This window comes from Camelus bactrianus, chromosome 35, assembly GCF_048773025.1.
Source record: "Camelus bactrianus isolate YW-2024 breed Bactrian camel chromosome 35, ASM4877302v1, whole genome shotgun sequence".
Lineage (NCBI taxonomy): Eukaryota > Metazoa > Chordata > Mammalia > Artiodactyla > Camelidae > Camelus > Camelus bactrianus.
This window is the reverse complement of record NC_133573.1, coordinates 30,502,846-30,522,386: the sequence shown is the minus strand read 5'-3', so window position 1 is coordinate 30,522,386 and position 19,541 is coordinate 30,502,846. Positions and strand designations below refer to the sequence as shown.

Sequence of the window (19,541 nt, the reverse complement as noted above, 5' to 3'; positions counted from 1 at the left end):
TTCTGCATTTGATTTCCTTTCTGCATCGTGGAGGAGACTGAGTAGAATTGGTAACAGCTCTCTCTTCAGTGTTTGTTGTCCTTCCCTAGTGAAGCTGTCTGACCTGAAGTTTTCTTTACTGGACGATTTTTAACTACAAATTCAAGTTCTTTAACAGACATAGGACTTTTTGGTGACCTGTGTCTTATTGAGTGAGTTTTGGCAGTTTTGTCTTTCAAGGAGGTGGTCAGTTTCATCTAAACTGTTGACTCTTTAGGCGCATTTTTCCTCCCTCTTGTATCCGCTGATGTCTGTGGGGTCTGTTGTTGTGACTCTCGGCCTGAGGCAGGTGCCGCCTTCCGGGGCCCCTGGGTTGTGGATCCGTGGCCCGTCGGCTTTAGTCTGAGCCCTGCCTGCACGTCTCTCCTTCCAGGGGTCGAGGGCATTTTTCCTTCTGTTCCACTCTTAGCTGAACCAGGTTTTCATCAGTATCCTGAGTGGTAATGTTTATGTCCATAGAGTACAGATTTTTTTTTTAACGTTCATCGAGAATGTCTAGGTAGATAAGCATGCCTAAGAATTGTAAGTTTTTTTCCAAAGAGGAGAGAACAGAACCTGGCAGGTCGTCACGGCCTCCCTGCAGTGGGTGGTGTTTTCCCTCCCCAAATCTGTAGCCCAGGGAACCTTCCTCCGCTCTCCAGCTTTTATGCAGCTCCCCTGGTTTCATTCTGGGCGAAGAACCGTGCAGGGTGGCGCACACGAGGGCACCAGCTACGCGTGCAGCTCCAGGAAGCGCCCTCTCTCATCCCTGCACAGCCATCTCCCCCCACAGTTTGCCCACCACCCCATCTGAGCTCTTCTCGGCTGTGCCCAGAGAGGCCAGTGTCCTCAACGCCTCATTTCTCTCAGCGGGAACCAGTCTGTTGTTTGATTTTGGGCGAGTCAGCAGTTTCCCAACTTCAGTGTGTTCGGGAAAAGCCACAGACTTCTTGTTTGGCACCTTTCCCTTGAAAGTTTCAGGGTGAGACTCTGTAGGCCTGAGCAGAAACTGGAAGCTATGTGTCATCTTTATGTCTCTCAAAATCTTCATTTCTTCACTGTAAAAAGATACTGAAAGGACTTGCCATGAGTGATAAAACATAACGGTGGTATGCGAGCGTGAACAGTGACAAGCCACGTGACCACCCAGCGCATGTTTACGTGTCCTCTGCTTAAACACCACGCAGCACGCGTTGTGTAACCGGCGTCTAACTTTAAAACAACACAATGACACGGGTGGCATTACTTTTACTTTATATTTTTTATAATTTAGAAAATTAAAGCCTAGATAAAGCTCCCCTGAAAGCCAGACACCTCGCCGGGCTTGTGGCCAGATGTGAGAGATGCCGCTGTGCATCTGAGAGGGACCGGGGGGGGCTGCACCCGGAGCCCCATTTCTGCTGTGGAGCCGGGCCTCTGCCTGCAGTGACCGCTCCTGCGAGGCCGTTCAGCCCTCGCTCCCCTGGCCGCGGAGGCGCGCGTGGCCGGTTGCAGGCGCCCGCGGGCAGGAGAGCTGGGCCTCTCTGCGCCTTACAGGAATATTTATACAGACAACAAAAATAATAGAAATAGTGGGTCTGAACCTTACAGGAATATTTAAACAACAAAATAATAACAGTGTATCTATAAAAATGAATTTTTAAAAATGGCAAATGATTATGTGCTTATGTGTTTTAAGGTAAAACATAACAAAATGTAATGTTTAAGTGTGAATTTTTAAAAACTGATTTCTCATTTTAGTGAACCAGCTCTCTGTCCTGATTTAAGAGGGCTCAACTCTCTAAAATGATTATTCTTCTCTGAGCGTTCTGACATGTATTTTCTGCTTTTTTGGTTAGGGGACTGCATTTGTAAGACTCCTTGATTGCAAGTGACAATTCATTTCTTGGCCCAGACACAGCCTTTATCATGAAAAGCCTTACCCTTCCTTTGGAATTCCAGAAAAATGAAACGACTGGGCCCCAGAGACAAGAATCCTCTCTCTCCTGGGTGCTTCTCACCAGCACACCGCCTGCAATTCTAGCCCACTTAGTCTCACGCACCCCAAACAACAAAGGGACCCAACATGCCTCTCTCTCTGTAGCCCTTTTCCACTGCCCTTCACACCAGGGCCCTCTGCGGGGACTTCTGGTCCTAGCTTTCTTCTTCACACACTCTCTCCGTCTCAGTGCAAACAGCCGCTCGTCCCTTCCCGTCCCCACACGTCTGACATTTCACCAAGTTCAGTGATTAGCTCTGAGACAGGCGGGCAGGGGGCGGGGCACAGCCTTTAAAAGACGGATACAGCCACGGAGGGTACAGCAAACCTTCTTAGCACCTGCCAAACCCGAGGTGGCAGAAGACTTGACTTCCCGTAGACCTTGAGCCTCCTCATGGGCTCCTTGTACGCAGTGAGTCAGCTGCTCAATGACACACCTGCAGGTGCCATGGTGCTTCCCAGGCTAACCATAAAAGGCCAAAAGGTGGGTGGGGGCCCAATTCCAGGAAACCCCCACCCCCTGCTCCTGCTTGACAGCGTATGAAGTTACCCAGCCCGTGAAAACTGACCAGCCCTTACCCCGTGGCCTCTCTTGCCTGAGGAGATGGCCGCGCTCTGTCTGTGGAGTGTGTCTCCCTGAATACCTCTACCTTCAGTCTGCTCCCTCTTGCTCTGAATTCTTTCCTGCGTGAAGCCATGGGCCCTCGCTTGAAGGGGTGTGCCCCGGGGACCTGGGACACGGCCGTCCTCTCGCACCCAGTTTCCTGCAGCAGTTTGTCCTCCTTCCTGTTGACTTAGCGGTGCCACTGAAGCCACGGCTGATTTCTTTCTTTCCTGGCTTCACGGAGAGCACCCTCTCCTGGCTTTCTCTCTCCCTCATGAGCCCCTTCTTTTAAATTTCGCTTGCTGTTTCCTCTTTATCTCCCTGACTCCAAACCCTGGAGCAACCAGGGATAGACTCCAGATTTCCTGCTTGAAGCCTACACTCACTGCTGGAGCTGTCCGGCACCACCTGCGGTGTCACGTCCGCCCTGGGGCTGATGGTCCCTGTCACAGACATCTCCCCTTGACTCTAAACACACCTAAGCAAATGTCCAATCGCCACCCAATGGGAGCCTCAGATTTCACACGGAGAAACTTAACTCTTCGTCTGGCCCTCCAGCCCTCCTCCCTCGATGCCCCCGTCTTGGTAACAGCAACGCTGTGCGTCCGGTGGCTCAGGCCTCGGTACCTGGCGTCATCTCTCAGACCAAGCCTGTGGGAAAAGCCCACATTGTGTCCGAACTTTGAAACACACTGCAGCAGGCTGCTGCCTCCTCTCCCTGCTCCCATGAGAGCTGCACCACCTTTCTTGCAGCCGTGCTTTAAAAATGGGTCAAATCACTTTGCTTTTCAGCTCAAAATCCTCTAATGGCTTGTGAGCTCACTAACACAAAGGGTGTCCAGCAGCCTCCTGGGCTGCATTCTGTGATAACGTGGCCCGGAGAACGTTAGAGCAGCATGCCCGCGGACATCCTGAGTCAGCGCACACCGTGTGGGAGAAGGGTCTCCCTGACAGCATCCGAGATGCGATTTGCAGGTGGGATTGGCAGACGCTCAGCACACCCTGTGCTCCGGCTGGCCTGGCCTGCGGCCTCTCCCCAACAGGCTTGTGGAGGAAGCCGCGTGCGGCTGGCTGTGCCTCTCAGCTGTTTGGACGCTTCCTTGCTGTTCCATCCCCAGTCCTGCTGAGCTAACCGCAGGCACGAGCCTTCTGGGTAAACAGCAGGTCAAGCCTCTTCGGGCGGGAGCCCCGACCTCCCGGAGGTCCCCGGGAGGTGCCTCACGTGCAGCCCCAGCCTCGAGCTGTGTGGTTGGCTCCCTTTGCCGTTGCTTTCAGGCCCGCATTTCCGCGGTGAGCACTGCCCGGGCCTCTCCAGAGGCGCTGGGGGGCCTGTGCTCCATGGTTCCAGGCCGGGGGCCCTCGCTGCTGTCTGGCTGTGGGCTCTGCAGGTCTGTGTCTGCTTCTGTGCCCAATGCCAGATTCCTGGTAAGGGGCCCCCAACCCCAGTGTTACAGAAATGAGGGAGCCGGCGGTGAACGTGCCCAGTTCAGACAGAATCAGCCACGTGGGTTTGAAAAGAAATCAAAACATCTCTCTTCCAAGTGCACAAATGTTTATTTATCCAACTGCCTCAGATGAGCAGATGAGTAGAAATACATGCATAATGTGGTTGTGTCTGGGTGTGTATCTGCATGTGGACACACACACTCAATTTGTTAGGTTGTGCGCTGGGAAGGGTCTCTCAGTGGTCACAAAACTGTCAAATTCAGCAAAATGTGACTTCAGTGTTGCTCCAGACTGAGTGTGTGCGTCCCAGAAACTCGCATGTTGAATCCTAACCCCCAAGGTGATGGCATTTGGAGGCGGGGCCTCTGGGAGGTGATGAGGTCATGAGGGTGGAGCCTTCACGAATGGGGTTAGTGCCCTTACGGAGCAGACCCCAGAGAGCCCCCCGCCCCTTCCTGCAGACAAGGATGCAGCGACAAGACACACCAGCCCAAAGTTAGCACGACCTCCTAGAGAACGGAGTGAACATTCCCATTTACTAGCCGAAGCGTCATTACGGAGCAAGAACACAGGCAGCGCAGAAGCAGAGAATGCCCTGCAATTTGCAGGTTAGAAACCGTGTGGCTCTTCATGAAGTGAAACCATGTGGATGTTCTTTAGTTCAGCTCTTTACAGAAAATGGGACTTCATTAATATTTTGTGTCCCAGTATTTCACATTTTCACATTTAAAATCCACATAAAATGGCAAAAGGGCTGCTTTATCTGGACTTAGTGTCTGGGTCATTCTGGATCAAACACCTCTATTCTTCACATCCATTAAATTCACAAAGGAAGAATCTTTACACAAATATTTTAATGTCTTCACTTTCACATAACTGGCTCTGTCTTGTTCAGGGCTTAACAAATATTTGAATCATAAATATACAGTCACAGGTCTCTTTTCCCTTGAATGTTGACGTTCCCTCAGAATCCTAATTTTGGAAATAATTACATCTTCATGATGGATTAATTAATTTAATGAGAGGAGTAAGTATTCAAACACTTGCAGAATTAGACAAAAGAAGCCACGTAAGCAGAATTTAAAATGCTCGCACGCACGGTGAACTAAGCAGAAAAGATTTCGCCCAGAGCAGCCGTGGCTGTTGCTCGGCCCCAGCGCTGGGGAGGAAGGTCTGCCCTGCCCGGCGTGAAGAGCTGCCTGTCTGTGGCTGAACCATGACGACACCTGACGTGCGGTCCCTCTCCTCGCAGCTGCACGCCGGTGTGTCCGTCCAACCTTAGGTCCACACGTTGCAAGGCAGCGTTGTTTTGATACTTTACCAAGAGTTTTCCGTTCTCTTTTATGCAAGATCACATGCTTTTACCATTTTCCGTGCTCTCAAACCAGTAAGTTGGGTCTCCCGTTTCTTAAATTCCATGTGGGTTCTTTTTGGTGTCTTGGCAACCACTGTAGCTACTGTAAGTTAGTTCATCAGAGAAGGAAATCTCTCCTTAAAAAAGCTGGCGTGCCCTCTGTCAGCTCATCCTCTTCAGCTTCATTCCCGTTGTCCTGGCTGTTTGTGTCCATCGTCATGGAAGCAGCAGGGAGGACTTTCCATGCTGGCAAACTGCTGATGTTCTCCAGCCTCAGCCTCCTCTGACACAGGGTGCAATGGAAGCCAGTGGGCCCCTCCCACGGAACCTCTGTGAAAATGCATTACTCTCGGGGGCCTCACCGCTCTAAGCTGAAAAGAAGGGGACTCGGAGCGTTAGCAGGAGGCTCTCGTGCTGACTGGCCGCTCACGTCTCGTACGACTGCCAGGAGGCAGCCCCCCGCGGCCAGACTCCCCCAGCAGTCGGTTTGATCCACGAGGGTAAATGCCTTCGAGCGTTCGCACGTCCGACGCAGGGGGCTTCGTGCACCACGAGGAGCATCTTGTTCTGGAGTACCGGCCCCAGGGTGCCCGGGTCCTCCTGAACCCTAGCGCGAATGGACGGGTGAGCTGTGGGGGCCACGCCTGCTCTTCCGAAACAGAACCAAGCCTAATGGCCCCAGGGTGGGGTCAGGGCTGTGTCCACGCTTTCTGCCCTGAGGACCCCCACTTGCCTCCCCCCTCAGAACAGCTCCACCCGGTGGGGTCACAGGCCCCTGGAGGGCACACACCTTCCCGCCACCTCGCAGACACCTGCCTCGTCGCCGCCTCCTGGCTGCGGCTGGAGTTCACAGCAGGAGGGCGGCTGGCTGCAGTGTGGTCTTTCTCCTCTAAAGCCTTGAGCCTGGTGTGCGTGAGAATCTTCTGGAAGACGTAACAGAGCGTGCGGTCCCGCCCCCCGGATTTCTGGTTCTGCCGGCTGGGGTGGAGCCAGGGATTTGTGCTTCTAGCAAACTCTAATGCTGCTGGTGCAGGAGCTCTCTTGGAGAACCAGTTCTGCACGGTGCCGGCACCCTGACCCCTCGGGTTTGCAAGCATGAGTGCCCTTGGTGAGGGGAACACGTAACTCATGCTCTAAAACAACTACGGGATTAATTTTTTCTCAGCTGTATTTATAGTAGATGCGTGGCTAACTCACCTGTCACGGTCTACATGTAATGAAACCGTGGAATGCAGGCTCATCATGAACATGAGATTGGTCAGGACACAGAGAAACAGTCACTCTTGGTGGTGGACAAGAGTGGGGCGCAGATAAACTGGTGCTTTTCAGGGAGACACTTGTCGAAATGCAGCAAGAAGCTACGGAACCAATTATCTCTTAGACTTCCTATGCTGGGACTCTGTTCTGTTTAAGGAATAACCAGATTCATAAGCAAAGGTTCATGTCCAAGGATGTGGATCCCATCGGTGCTTACAGAGGGAACAAGCAGAAGCAGTCTGGGTGCCCAGCAGCGAGGAGATGGGTGTGCAGAGCTTGGTAAATCCGTGTGAAAGAAGAAAACCAGAGCCTGTGGATGTCAGTGCAATTACAGAAACGCCCTTCCATCAAAACGTCTAGGAATGAAATACTGGTTTAAAAAGGACGTCCATTCTCAACAACGTAAGTCACAAATTGAAAAACAGGACAAGTCTCTCCAATTTTAGATTATGTTCCTTTTCCCCACCTACCTTCTCTGAAGAGCGGTGCCCTCAAGGGCTCTGAACAGAGGTGCCAGGTCCTGACAAAGGTGATCTCTCATGTTCTCCCCTGTCCACGTGAGATGTGCCAGCATTCCGCATCCAGCACGCCATGATGCCAGGGGCCTCTCTCTGGGCCTCCGTGTTCTTTCTCTTCGCCGCCATGATGGCTCCGAGACGAAGTAGGTGCAGAAGGCATTCATCACCAGAAACAGAACTATTGCCTTATTCAAAACATTTAAAAAATAAATACAATAAATCAGGTGTTTTTTTCCTTTGTGAGTATTAAATACAGATGTACTGTATGCATATGAAATTTTTGATTAAAATGTCTTTCACCAGCCTGTCTCTTTAATTAAATGAAGCTTGTTTGGTATTAATCAAGGCACAAAGAATTTATACCCCAAATCCAGATTAATTAAAAGCCTGGAGCTTGAAGAACAGACTGGTGTATAAAGACAAAAATAAATCAATCCAAATATGATATTTATGAATATGGACTGTTTGTGGGCAAAATATAAATAATTTAGATGGAGTAATGTATGTCAGATATATGATAGGATTATTTTATATTATAGAGTGTATTTACATGTAAATTTGAACTCACGTTTTGAATTAAGGTTTCTATTTTTAACATTTATTGTTCATCAGAGTGATGATGGCTCTCCTTGGCTAACCCCCGCACAAATCCCGAAGCTTTTAACTACCTGCCTGGGTGCATCAGGAAAGTGAGCCTGGCGTGGAACCATCTCCCCCGGTGTGGGTTCGGTTTGATCTCACTCAGTTCTCTCCCCACGTGGCGCACAGCCTAGTGCCGTATCAGGAGCTGCTGGGGCCCAGCTTGTGCACAGAATTTGAACTTGAGATGTTAAACTCCTGAGTATGTTCACCAGATTAAAGCATGTGTTAGTTTTTAGCTATTTTTTAAAAGGGAATGCAATCAAAATATTTGACTACATTTAAAACTAAAAAATGTATGCCAACTGACTCACATGTGAACACCTCCTCTTCCTGTGCACACACAGACACACACACTCACACAATCACAGAGACACAGTTACCTGGGGCATCTTGGCTGATCCTCCCTGGAGCCCTGCAATGCAGAAGACCACTCTGAACCCAGGAATTCTAACTATCAGTCTAAGGCTGACTCAATTACAGCCATATATCACATGTTAATCTTCTGAGGGAGAAGAAAAACGATTTTAATTCAGTTGATGATCTCAGTCAGAATGGAGCAAGGCCCTTAACTATTTGGAATTCTGTTTCACTTGGCAAAATGTCTGGCTGAGAATAAATTCTCAAGTAATGTAGGTCCTCTTCCTCCTCTTCCCTTCTTCTTTGTTTTTCTCTCACCTGCCCCCATTTTTCTTCTTCTGTTATGTATTTCTGTCCTATTTCCTCAGAAGAGTAATGAAACAAGGAGAATGAATTGTACATTGTGTCATTATACAAAATAATATAAAATAAAAATGAGTACCAGTTAGAGAGGTATTTCTAATCAGTTGGGAGAAGGATGGCTTCTTTAGGAAAAACTATGAGTTTAGGCAGGATGGGGAGGTCTTTGGCAAATACAGGTTTCAAAACTAAATTCCAAGAACTTAACATAAATGTTGTAGAGGAAAACATGCCAGAACGTTCTGTGATGCTGTGTCCTGGAATTCCTTATTAAGCCAGATACCTTAGAACCAACAAATGACTCCAAGATTTAACCTTACAGATGGTCACAAATCACTTGCGCACATACATTGACAGCCACAAACACGTACACACACACAGATACACAGACACAGGTGGACACTCCACATACATGCAGGTATACAGCAAACTTACGAAAATGTAGTGCTCGGAAGAGATCGTGACCTCTGTTAAGTGTTAGCTTATGTTATCATCATGGTTATTATTATTAAAAAGTAGATGAATAAATTCTTTAAGGCTTTTAATTATCATATGCAAGTCAATTTAATACTTGTATTATTTTTTACCATTGGATATTAATGTCCTTAATAAGCTCAAATTTTTAAAACCTTAGATTTTTTCAAGTCAAAAGCATAACAGTAAAATAGTAAAATGTAAGCAGAGACCAAATTCTTTCTAGCTATGGTAAAATTGAATGAAATTTGAGATTCTGTAAAATTACATAAAAATATCTGTGTTATGGCATCTGAATTACTAATTACTCACACTTTTGGAAAAATTATGGATTTGACTGAGCATAAATATCTATGTTTGAAATGGTGTAAATAATAATAATCGCATGTCCAGATTTAAGTATAAAGCAATAACTGAATGTGCTAAAGGTTGTCAAAAGTTTAGAAATAACAGAAGCAAAACCAGCGAGTCACCGAAGCGGTGGCTGGTGAGCACACGCTGTGCCCCACCGAGAGGACAGCCGACAAGCGGGCGCTCGCACCACACGCGGGAGGAGCTCGGGGGCGTCTTATTACAGAGCAGCTCATCCAGTGAGAAAGTGGGGCTGTTCATGCTCCCCAGGGTGGGTTATGATATTGGAGTTTCCTTAAAGGGCAGAAACCTGGTCAATGGTGACCTCAAACCAAGCTCAGGAAACAGTTTAAGTTTTGCTTGAGACAAGAAGTGACCCGGGGTCAAGTCAGTCTCACAAAATAAGCTAAATTACGCTTTGCTTGTGTGGCCGAACTGGTTTTGTCTGCCCGGGGGGTTTCGGGGCTGGTCTCCGCTGAGTTTGGAGTTGAACGAGGGCGTGCGTGTCCACACTGCAAGGCCACCGCCACGGGGATGAACTGGTTTTCCTCCTGAAGTATTGGGAACCCTGGAAAATCCACACTTCCGGTTTATTCCTTGATCGATGACAAGTACTCAAAATGCTTGGCATAAGGTTTGCAGCATTTATAAATGAAAGATATATTTTTAGCAGAAAAAGGAAGTTTCTGTACTTTCTTTTGTTAATATATGGAAAACGGGGTTCATTCATTTGTAGAGGTGAGTCTGTAGAAGGATCTTGGGGCTTATGCCAGTTAGTCATTCCTAATTTCATTGAATTATTCTGTTTCAGGCTCGTCTTTAGTCTCCGGGGATACAGTGATGCGTTTCCCACGGTCCTGTGCCCTGTAGTGCTGGGTAAGACTCACCACCAACTATCCCAAAACAAAACAAAGCAGAAACAATTGTCCACTGTCAGATAGTGATGACGGGGAGGACGGAAATTAAGAAGAACAATGGAGATAGTGATGGTGAGTGAGAAGTTTGTTCTTTCAAATGATGCATTCATGGAAGGCTTCCTGGAAAAGGTGGCCTTCAAAATTAAGCCACGAGGTAAATACAGCAATACTGTCAGTTTCTCTTAGTCTTAGCATCTTTAACTTTCCTGATTTTTCGTACAAATACTTTCTTCACTTTTTTTTTACTTTCTAAATACTGTTTCCCTTCACTTTTCCTGTAACACATGGATTTAAGAGAAGTACTTTTAGGAGGTTGCCCATGTAGTCACCAAACCTAGTATGTGGTTTTAAAGGCTTTGAGGGCAGCAGCTGGTTTCTTGTTTTTCACCAAATAAAAACTGTACAATCAGAGGTGCAGGCACACGAGGCTCTAAGTCGCAGAGCCTTCGTTTCTGGGAGAGAATAAAATCTAAGCTGATGCAGCCCTTCCATCCGGAGGAACTGCAGACCCTCACGCAGCTATTTTTGAAAGAGTTCTATTTTGCGGAATTAAATTTGTAAAGCCCCATGCGTTTGTAATCGGTCAGATCTCACCCCCACGGTTTCTGCGCTTATCACGAAGCAACCTGGCCTCACCTTGAACTCGAGGAATGGGCGACTGCTTTGCCCTTAACTACAAAAGAAGCCTGATCGATACCGGGCCTTCCTGCGTCTCCTTGTGAAGGGCTGTCTCACGATGGCTGTGTCTGTGAGTGTCTTCCAGGCGCCCAGACGCACTCACCTCCCACTGCTCCCCAGATGACGCCACCAGGCCTGTAGCTGGGGAGACAGGGACCCCGTTACTGTCCTTCCATCCCAGCTGGCCTGCTGCAAACCTGGATCAAAGATGAGAAACGCAGGATGGGTTCTCCCTGGAGACTGCATCGGGGCTACAAAAAGCTTCCAGACGTATAAGAAGCTCTTACTTTGACTGATCGACTTGGGTTATAAATCTCCTGTCTCTCACATCAGAAAGCACGGCGGACCATGGCGTGTTGGCCATGAGACCCTTTCGGCCCCAGCACGACAGATCGGGGAAGGTTCTGGACTCTGCGCACACGTTGCAGGTAGTGTGGAATCTGCTGCCTCTCCCACCTCAGTGACATGCGTCTTGACATCTGTGTGGACCAGCTGGTGACAGGAGCTTGTGTCCTATCACTTTTGATCTTGCGTTGGGCTTGTTAACGAGGATGGATGGAAAGCAGGTGTGGCCGTCCCTTCGCAGTCCCTGGGACGTGGCCGCCGCAGGCCCCGTCGTCAGCGGTGCCCGTGTGTGCGCTGCGCCGGCTGCAGCTGCCAGTGGCCACCGAGCTAGTGGGCGCGGCTCCTACACGCCTAGGCCGGTCCTGAAGAGCATGGAGATCTGGCGAATTAAGCAAACATGTTAATAATGAAAGCAGAGTTTCTAAGAGCTGAGCTGGTGGAAAGAAGAAATCTCAGTCTTTTTAGAAGTTTCCAGGAGGTAACCTCACAAGGAGAGGCCAGCTGCTTGCTGGTCAATTTTAAAATTTGAAATTTTCACTACTTTCTGCAGTAAAGACTAAAATATTGAAATTAAAATTTCATTTGAGACCATCCTTCTTGAAACTTTTTAAAAAAAATCCAAACTTCTGTGTAATTCAACTTAGCAACTAAACCCGTGCATGGTCCTGGGAGCCTGGTGTACAGCGAGGGGATGCGCCCGCACCCGGGTTTGAATCACAGCCCTCCTCACCTTCCTGTGTGACCTTGAACAGCGTAGCTCCTCCAGGTCGTTATTTCCACAGCTGTGAAAGTAAAGCAGGTGGCGGCGTGACGCCCGTCCAAGCAGGGCTGCTCGGCCGAGTCCAGGCCTCCCGTGGCCCTGAGCGTCTGCTGCGAAGCACGGAAGCAGCGTTTCCTACTTTTGTTGGAAATGGCCATTTGTAATCTCTGTTTCTGCAGAACGCTGGTGTCCGATGAGCTAGGTTAGTATGTTTACCACTGGAGTGTATGGCGTCGCCTTCAAACCTGTTTGTAAAAACCATAAATTAATGAATAGAAAGGCTGTGTACTTTTTACATTTTCACCCCCATTTTCCCCTTTTGGCACCTCCTAGAAAATGCTAGGGAAAGAGGACAGATGACGGAATGACCAAACCACTAGCGAGCGAGGATTACCTGCGGTATGAGGACAGGTTGGTGGGTCTAAGCCACAGCATGAGCCTGCGGTTGCAGCTTCACTTTATCCGAGCGTGATTTGCTCATGTTCTCCTGTCGTCAGATGGTTCTCGGTTCAGGAGGTGACATTAGCCTGCCGGCACTCCCCACGTCAGGCAGAAGATCGTGCGCCCGGAAACCCCAGGTGGTGAGCTCTGCAGAGGCCCGGTCGTCTGCCTTCCTGGCGGAGACCCTGAGTCGAGCTCAGCCCCGCTCAGGACGCGCGGGACGCTATCCTGACTGGCTTCTGGACTTCGGCCTGTGCTGCTGTCTTGAAAATGGACACTGGGAAGCAGAATTTACGTCAGGTTTTCAAGGGTACAGTTTGATTTGATCAGGCTGCTTTTAGAGCACAATGAAGCTTGTCTTGACCAGATTCCGCTAATGATTGGCAGAAACATTGGGGCGGTGTCGCTGACGACTCCAGGGGCAGCAGATGCTGGAGCGTGTGGTTAAGCCGCTGCTGGCCAGGCTTCTCCACTGTGATCTCTGTATTTTTTCGGTCTTGAAATCACATCATTGTAGGGAGATCCTTGGAGAGCATAACGGGTAACCAGATCTACCCTGCTGAATCCTGGGGCTTCCGCAGAATGCGGTGCCTCTTCGTTGCTTCTGCACATGCCTGGTTTTCCTGGGAAACTGGAAACTCTTCAATGGATGTAGTGTGTCTAAGGGAGATAAGTCTTGGATCTGAGGTCAAGAGACTGAGTGGAGTTTGAGGTTAAACTGAATAATGGTGAAACCAGAAGTCCATTTCTTACTGTCTCATGTTTTCTGTCAAAGAATTGCCGGGCAATAACTTACACGCTGTCAGTTTAAAATAAAACCATGTCCGGAAACAGCGTATCAGAGAAAATGCCCGGTGCTCTACGCAGAACACCAGGATGTGTCAGATAAAATATATCAAGTCTTGCAAATGCAGAGTGGAACTTGGGATAAACAGGGGCATCTCCAAGGGCCAAAATTAAACAGGGAGTGAAAAGCACACTGACTTTTTTCCCTGAAACTTCAGCTGCCTCATGGGAGCTCGCTGCCCTTGGTGACTCCCAAGCTTGGCTTCTAGTGGCCGGAAAGAGCGCAAGTGAGCAGCGTGGAGACAAGTCCACGGGGAATGAGCGCTGGACCCCTGACTGTGACCAGGGGTTACAGAAGAGAAGGAGCTCAGGAAAAAGGCCAGGTGTGTGCTAACTAGACACGCTTCCCCGGGACTGCGTGTAAAAAACCGTCCTAACTTGTGAACAGAACACTGTCGTGTGGGGTTTGGAGTCAAATTGTTACTGATATTTTTGGTTCAGAAAACCTAAAATTGAAACAGCTGGGTGAACCTGGGTCTGTGATGCCCCGAGGAACACATCACAGGAGCCCTTTCACACCCTCTCCAGAGTATGAAGTTCCTCGCAGGCCATGAGGGCTTCCGTTCTAGGAAACAGCGACATTATAAAAACAAACAGACGCAGCCCCGGGACCCTCGGGTGACTTAGTCATCAGAATGCAGTTTAAAGAACACACTTAAAATAAGAAATGCAAAGTGAACGAATTATTGGAAAGAAAAAAGATAAAGATGAGGCTAAGCAGAACGCAGTGTAACTGCTGGGTATAAAAAGGTCTTTGATGGGAAATACAGATGGATTTCTGTTCCTGGAACTCTGCATGACAGACTGGAAATTTAAGATGGCTCTGGCCACAGTGTAGCTAGATCAATACAAAGAACATAAAAGCCACCCTTTCCACTAAACAGGCATCCAGCAGCCTCTGTGGCATCTTCTGGGTGCAGGAAGCAGGCACAGCCTCGGATCCTGGAGGAAAGGGGCCTGGACAGGTGGTCTGTGCGCCCTGCAGTTGCCCAGGTGGCCTTGAGCTCATAGCCTCCGGCCCAGCCCACCGTGTACCTGGCTGCCCTTCAGAGCGAGCACACCTTGGGGTGGGGAGGATCTCACCTGGAGTGGAAGATCCCGGAACGGGATGGGGATTTCTCTTACTAAGGTCTAACTGAAATGTCGGGGCAGCTAAACGGCAAACTACTTCAGTATCTCTGTATATTGAAAAAGGGTCAGCACAGTACGATTTTGCTTCTGATCAGAACGTTTAAGATCTACTCCCAGCAACTTTCAAACGTGCGACAGTTACTAACTGCTAACGATATTAACTACCCTTGCCCAGCTGTATGTCGCGTCTCCACAAGTTACTAATCTTATAACTGCGAGTTTCCACCTTCTAACCTCCTCCTCATAGAAGGCTTCTCGTGAAGGACGCTGGCTTTGTCCTCGGAGAGCAGATACGAAGATGAAAGATGAGGCTGACGAAAGCAACGAGACACGACGGCTAGGTACAGAGACAGTTCACGACCTTTGTCTAAGTGTGGAGAGTCACAGTGAACCTAACGACGTGCACGGCGACTTGGGCCACGCGAGTTCTTTATGTACCTCGGATGTGAACCCCTCCTCCGATGAGATTTGCAAACATTTTCTCCCATTCGGTAGGTTGCCTTTTCATGTTGGTAGCTTCCTTTGCTGAGTCAAAGCTTTTCAGTTTGTAGCCCACTAGATTTTGCTTTTACTGCTTTTGCCTTTGGAGAAAGGCAAAAATCACTGCCATGACCTGCAGCAGGAAGCTCGCCACTTACGTTTCCTTCAAGGAGTTTTACGGCATCGGGTATTATATTCAGGTCTTTAATCTATTCTGAGTTAACTTTTGTGCATGGTGTAAGACTGTGGCCCAGCTGCGTCTTTTGCTTGTAGCTGTCCAGTGTCCCCAGATCATTTATTCTCCTTTTATTGTGGCTGATTTACAGAATCACACTGGTTTCAGGCACACCACCTCCGGAGTCAGTCTTTTATAGATTACACTCCACTTAAAGGTATTACAAACGACTAGCCACATTCCTTGTGTTGTGTAATACATCCTTACAACATATTTTTTACCTAGTAGTTTGTGCCTCTCCATCCCCTGCCTTGCCCCTCCCCTCCCCTCTTCACACTGGTTACCACTAGTTCACTGTGAGTCTGTTTCCGTTTTGGTAAATTTGTTTGTTGGATTACACGTGTAAGTGACAACGTACAGTAATTGTCTTTGTTTGACTTGTTTCACTAATAACACCCTTCATGTCCATCCCAGCTCATACAACTCAATATAAAAAAAATAAATAAATAAATAACCCAATTAAAACAATGAGCAGAAGACCTGAATAGATAATTTTCCAATGACATGCAGATGGCCAACAGGCACATAAAGATGCTCAGCATGGCTTGTCATCAGGGAGATGCAAACCAACACCATCTGAGGAGACTGTCCTTTCCCAGTTGGACGCTCTTGACTCCCCTGTTGTAAATTAATTGACTGTGTCTGCATTAGTTTGCTTCTGGGCTCTCTGTTCTATTGTGTGTCTTTGCTTAATGCCAATACCGTACCATTTTATTACTAAGATAAAGCTTCCTGATAAATTTGAAATCAGGGGCTATTCAGGGTCATTTGTGGTTCCATGCAAATTTTAGGATTGTTTTATTTCTGTGCAAAATGGCATTGAAATTTGAATAGGGGTTGCACTGAATCTGTAGGTTGCTTTGGTTAACATGGACACTTTAACCATTTTTTTCTGATCCATGAGCATAGAGTATTTTCCCATCTACCTTTGTCTTCAGTTTATTACATTAATTTCTCGTGGTTTTCAGTATGTAAGTCTTCCGCCTCCTTGGTTAAACTTATTCCCAGGTGTTCTTGACGCATCCATTTGTCTTCTTGTTGACAAGAACATGGCTGGGCCGTGTTTTGTCTTCCACCCCAACAATCTCTGCCTGTTGGTGTGATCATGTTAAAAGCAGATGGACAGGAAGCAAAGGTGTCAGAGTTTCTTGAGTACAAAGCGTGTGTCGCTCCCTCCTTCTCTGACAGCATCTTTGACTTCGAGGGGCGTCCCTTTCTAGATCACAGGGAGCCCCAAAGAGCCTGTTCCGGGCGACGGTGTAATTGTCCAAAGCATTTCCATCAGACCCTTGAAGGCCCATCCTGGGTCTAATGAATTCCCAGGATTCATTACCCTTGTTTGACTTTTCTTCAAGAAGCTCAGACTGAAATGAAGGCATTTTGTCAACTTTTCTGCATCACAGTGAAGGTTAGAAGCCTTCAGAATTATTGTTTATGCCAAAGGGTCCTCTCCAAAGTAATTTAGTTTCTAAGAACTAATATGACAAAGTTTTTAAACTGTAAGATGGGAAACTACTCTTATGTCACCGTGGCTGCCTGGCACTGCTTGTGTCAAACCCTGAGAACCGTACAGCACAGAGGGTGCTTCATGTGTGGATATGAGAAACAAGTTAGGAGTTGGGGGAATCGCAGAGTGGGATGCAGCCTGGGGCAGAAGCTTTTGCAAATGTTTTTGTAAAGATTGTACGAGGCAATCTCACAGAAAGGGGTGGGGGAAAGGCACCAACTTAAGTGAATTTACAAATGCGTCTGAAAGACAAAAAGTGGAGGGAGCCACGTGTAGGCACTGTGCTCTGGCTGATAAATTTTCCACGATGCAGGTAGACAGTTCTGAAACACGGTACAGTTGTCCTAGAAATAAGTACATGAATGGCAGGTGGTGGTTGGGCCAGATCTGACTGTTAGAGTCGGAGGTGCAGACAAAAGGAAGACACCTAAATGATCCGTGTGGTACTAGATTCGAATTGGAGCCATAAGTATGAACTCATATTTTACTTCTGTAGGTACAAATGAATATGTACAAAAATGTCGAGGTATCTGCACACACAGAAATAAGAACACGCAGTTCCTTGCCCTTCCGCTGGCAAGCCCCAGAAGCAGTAACAGCTCAGTCGCACTGGACACACCCAGTGCCCAGATTTTGGTGTCTAATACGCCCTAATCAGGGACCCAGGGATCTGTGGAGAAGTGGCTGGCCCTGGGACTGGGGGAGGGAGCACCCCCGATGAACCTGCAGATCTTGCAATCCTGGAAGAAAGGAAGTGCTCAGAAACACAGAATGCAGAAACAGTTACCGCATGTCAGGGACACGGGAGCCACCTGAAATCTCTCCATGGTCAAATCTGGAATAATCTGAACAAAATAAAGCGGTATTCAGCTATATTCCAAAGTGTAAAGCATAAATGCCCATGAGCCCGTACTGACGTAAACTGAGCGTGTAAATAATTCGCGCAGCTGTTCCGCCTTCAGGGAGGTGGGTGTTGACGCTCCTTAAGTGTGGCCGCTTTTACTGACTTCTGAGGACGAGTATGGAAGCGGGGGAAGAGCAAGTGGAGGAACACGACCGGCCTCCCTCAGCCCGGTGCTCAGCGCCAGCGCCGACAGTGACAAGTCATGCTGACGGCATGCACCCGGATGTTTTCTGATGGAAAGGGTCCTTTACCTCTGCTCCCTCTCCCAAAATCTCTTCCTGGATCTAATCATGAGAAAGACGCCAGGAAAACTCCATTTGAATGACAGCCTACTAAGTACCTGGCCAGAGCTGCTCAGACCTGTCAAGATCATCAAAAACCCAGCAAATCCGAAAGTGTCCCAGGCAAGGGGAGCCTAAGAGCTGTGACCCCTGAATGTAATGGGGTGCCCCTTATGGGGTCCTGGCACAGAGAAGGGACATGAGGGGAAAGCTGTATAGAACAGGGATGTTAGTAAAGATTAATAATGCACCGATTCGGTTCCCTGGTTGTGGTAAGTGTACCATAATGTAACCTGTTTTCAGTAGCAGGAGCTGGATGTAAGGTCGATGAGGACTCTGCAGTGTCTTCAGATGTTTTCTATAGATCCGAAACTATTCACATATGAGATTTTACTTAAAAATATGGGCCGTAGAAGTTTACAATAGACAGAGAGCACCTCTGTATAAACTTCGGACCCTGTCCTGTGAATTAATCTGTATCGGCACTGAGAGTTGTACCGGGCACTCTGGGGTCGCTGAGTCGCACAGCACCCGAGGGGAATGACACTCTGTTTCCGGTTTCCCTGACTGAGCGGGGTGTGAGCAGACGCTGCAGGCAGCAGTAACCGGCCCTTCATACTTCTTCTGTTGCACTTTGACCCTCAGGAAGGTGCTCAGTGCCTGTAGGGGATGTGGCCTCAACACTTGGGCCACAGCAGAGGGTGAGCACATGGGCACCAGCCTGGAGCAGGAGGGTCCTCGGGGCGACCCCTCCTGATGCCAGTGAAGTGTAGTCAGTGGCTTTTATAATTGCTCCCCAGCTAATGTCGCTGCCACAACGAGATCAGAACCATGAGCGTCTCTCTCATCTGCTCTCACTCCTGTGGGCTGAGGGGTGAGCGGTGTTTCTTGGCTCTCAGAAATTCTGCAAACTAAAAGGATCTGAATAACGAGATAGAAGTTTCCTGTAAATCCCGGCTGCTGTGGTTTGCTTTTGTCAATTTATAGCTGGTCAGAAGGGAGGAAAGTCTGGTGGTTCAAACCTTGTCTTCAAGGCACTGAGAAACCTTCCTACCAGTTCAGATCACTGCTTTTTTGGCAGAAGGATGGAAAAAAACGGTCGGCTCCTTCCAAATCAGAGCTGTGTGACATTCTTTGCTCCCAAGGAGCAAAGTCACATGAGAGGAACCACTTTTGTGGACACAAGTCTGCAGTCTGGTGATGACTGTGCGTTTAGGTTAGCGGGCTCGGCATCCTGACTGAGTCCACGTGTGGCGGAGTTAACCCTGTGAAGTGATGGAGCATTTCAGGAGGCGCTTAAAGTGTGGCAAATTATGAACATACCTAGCTTCTGCCTGTATCTCACCAAGATTTTTTTTTTAAAGATATGTTTCGTTTACCTTGTATTGCATTCAGGGAAGTTTAATTTTATGCTTTACGTCAGAATCTCGGTCAAGATGAAGTATTTTCCTTTACAAATACCTTCAGTTGTACACGTGTATTCCAGGTGGTATTTCGGAGTTAATTTTGGCTGGATCCACTACTGATTCTGGTTGCTTCTTGCAAACTCAAGCGCAGGTAGGAGTGGGGAAGACTGGCTGTCATTTCAGATCCCTTCCTATAAAAAGTGCTAGTTAAATCAGTGGGTCAGATGGCGCAGCTGTAAGATACGTTGTCT

General features: G+C 48.2%; 1 long non-coding RNA gene across 2 annotated transcripts in view; it reads left to right on the top strand.

Moving 5' to 3' along the window:
- The window catches only part of LOC123618971 (uncharacterized), a 285,841-nt gene that overhangs the window by 173,026 nt on the left and 93,274 nt on the right, over nucleotides 1-19,541 (top strand). For both annotated transcript variants that reach the window (XR_012504280.1, XR_012504279.1), the window contains one exon: nucleotides 10,171-10,348. This is a non-coding gene — a long non-coding RNA (uncharacterized LOC123618971). The remainder of the gene's footprint in view (nucleotides 1-10,170; nucleotides 10,349-19,541) is intronic.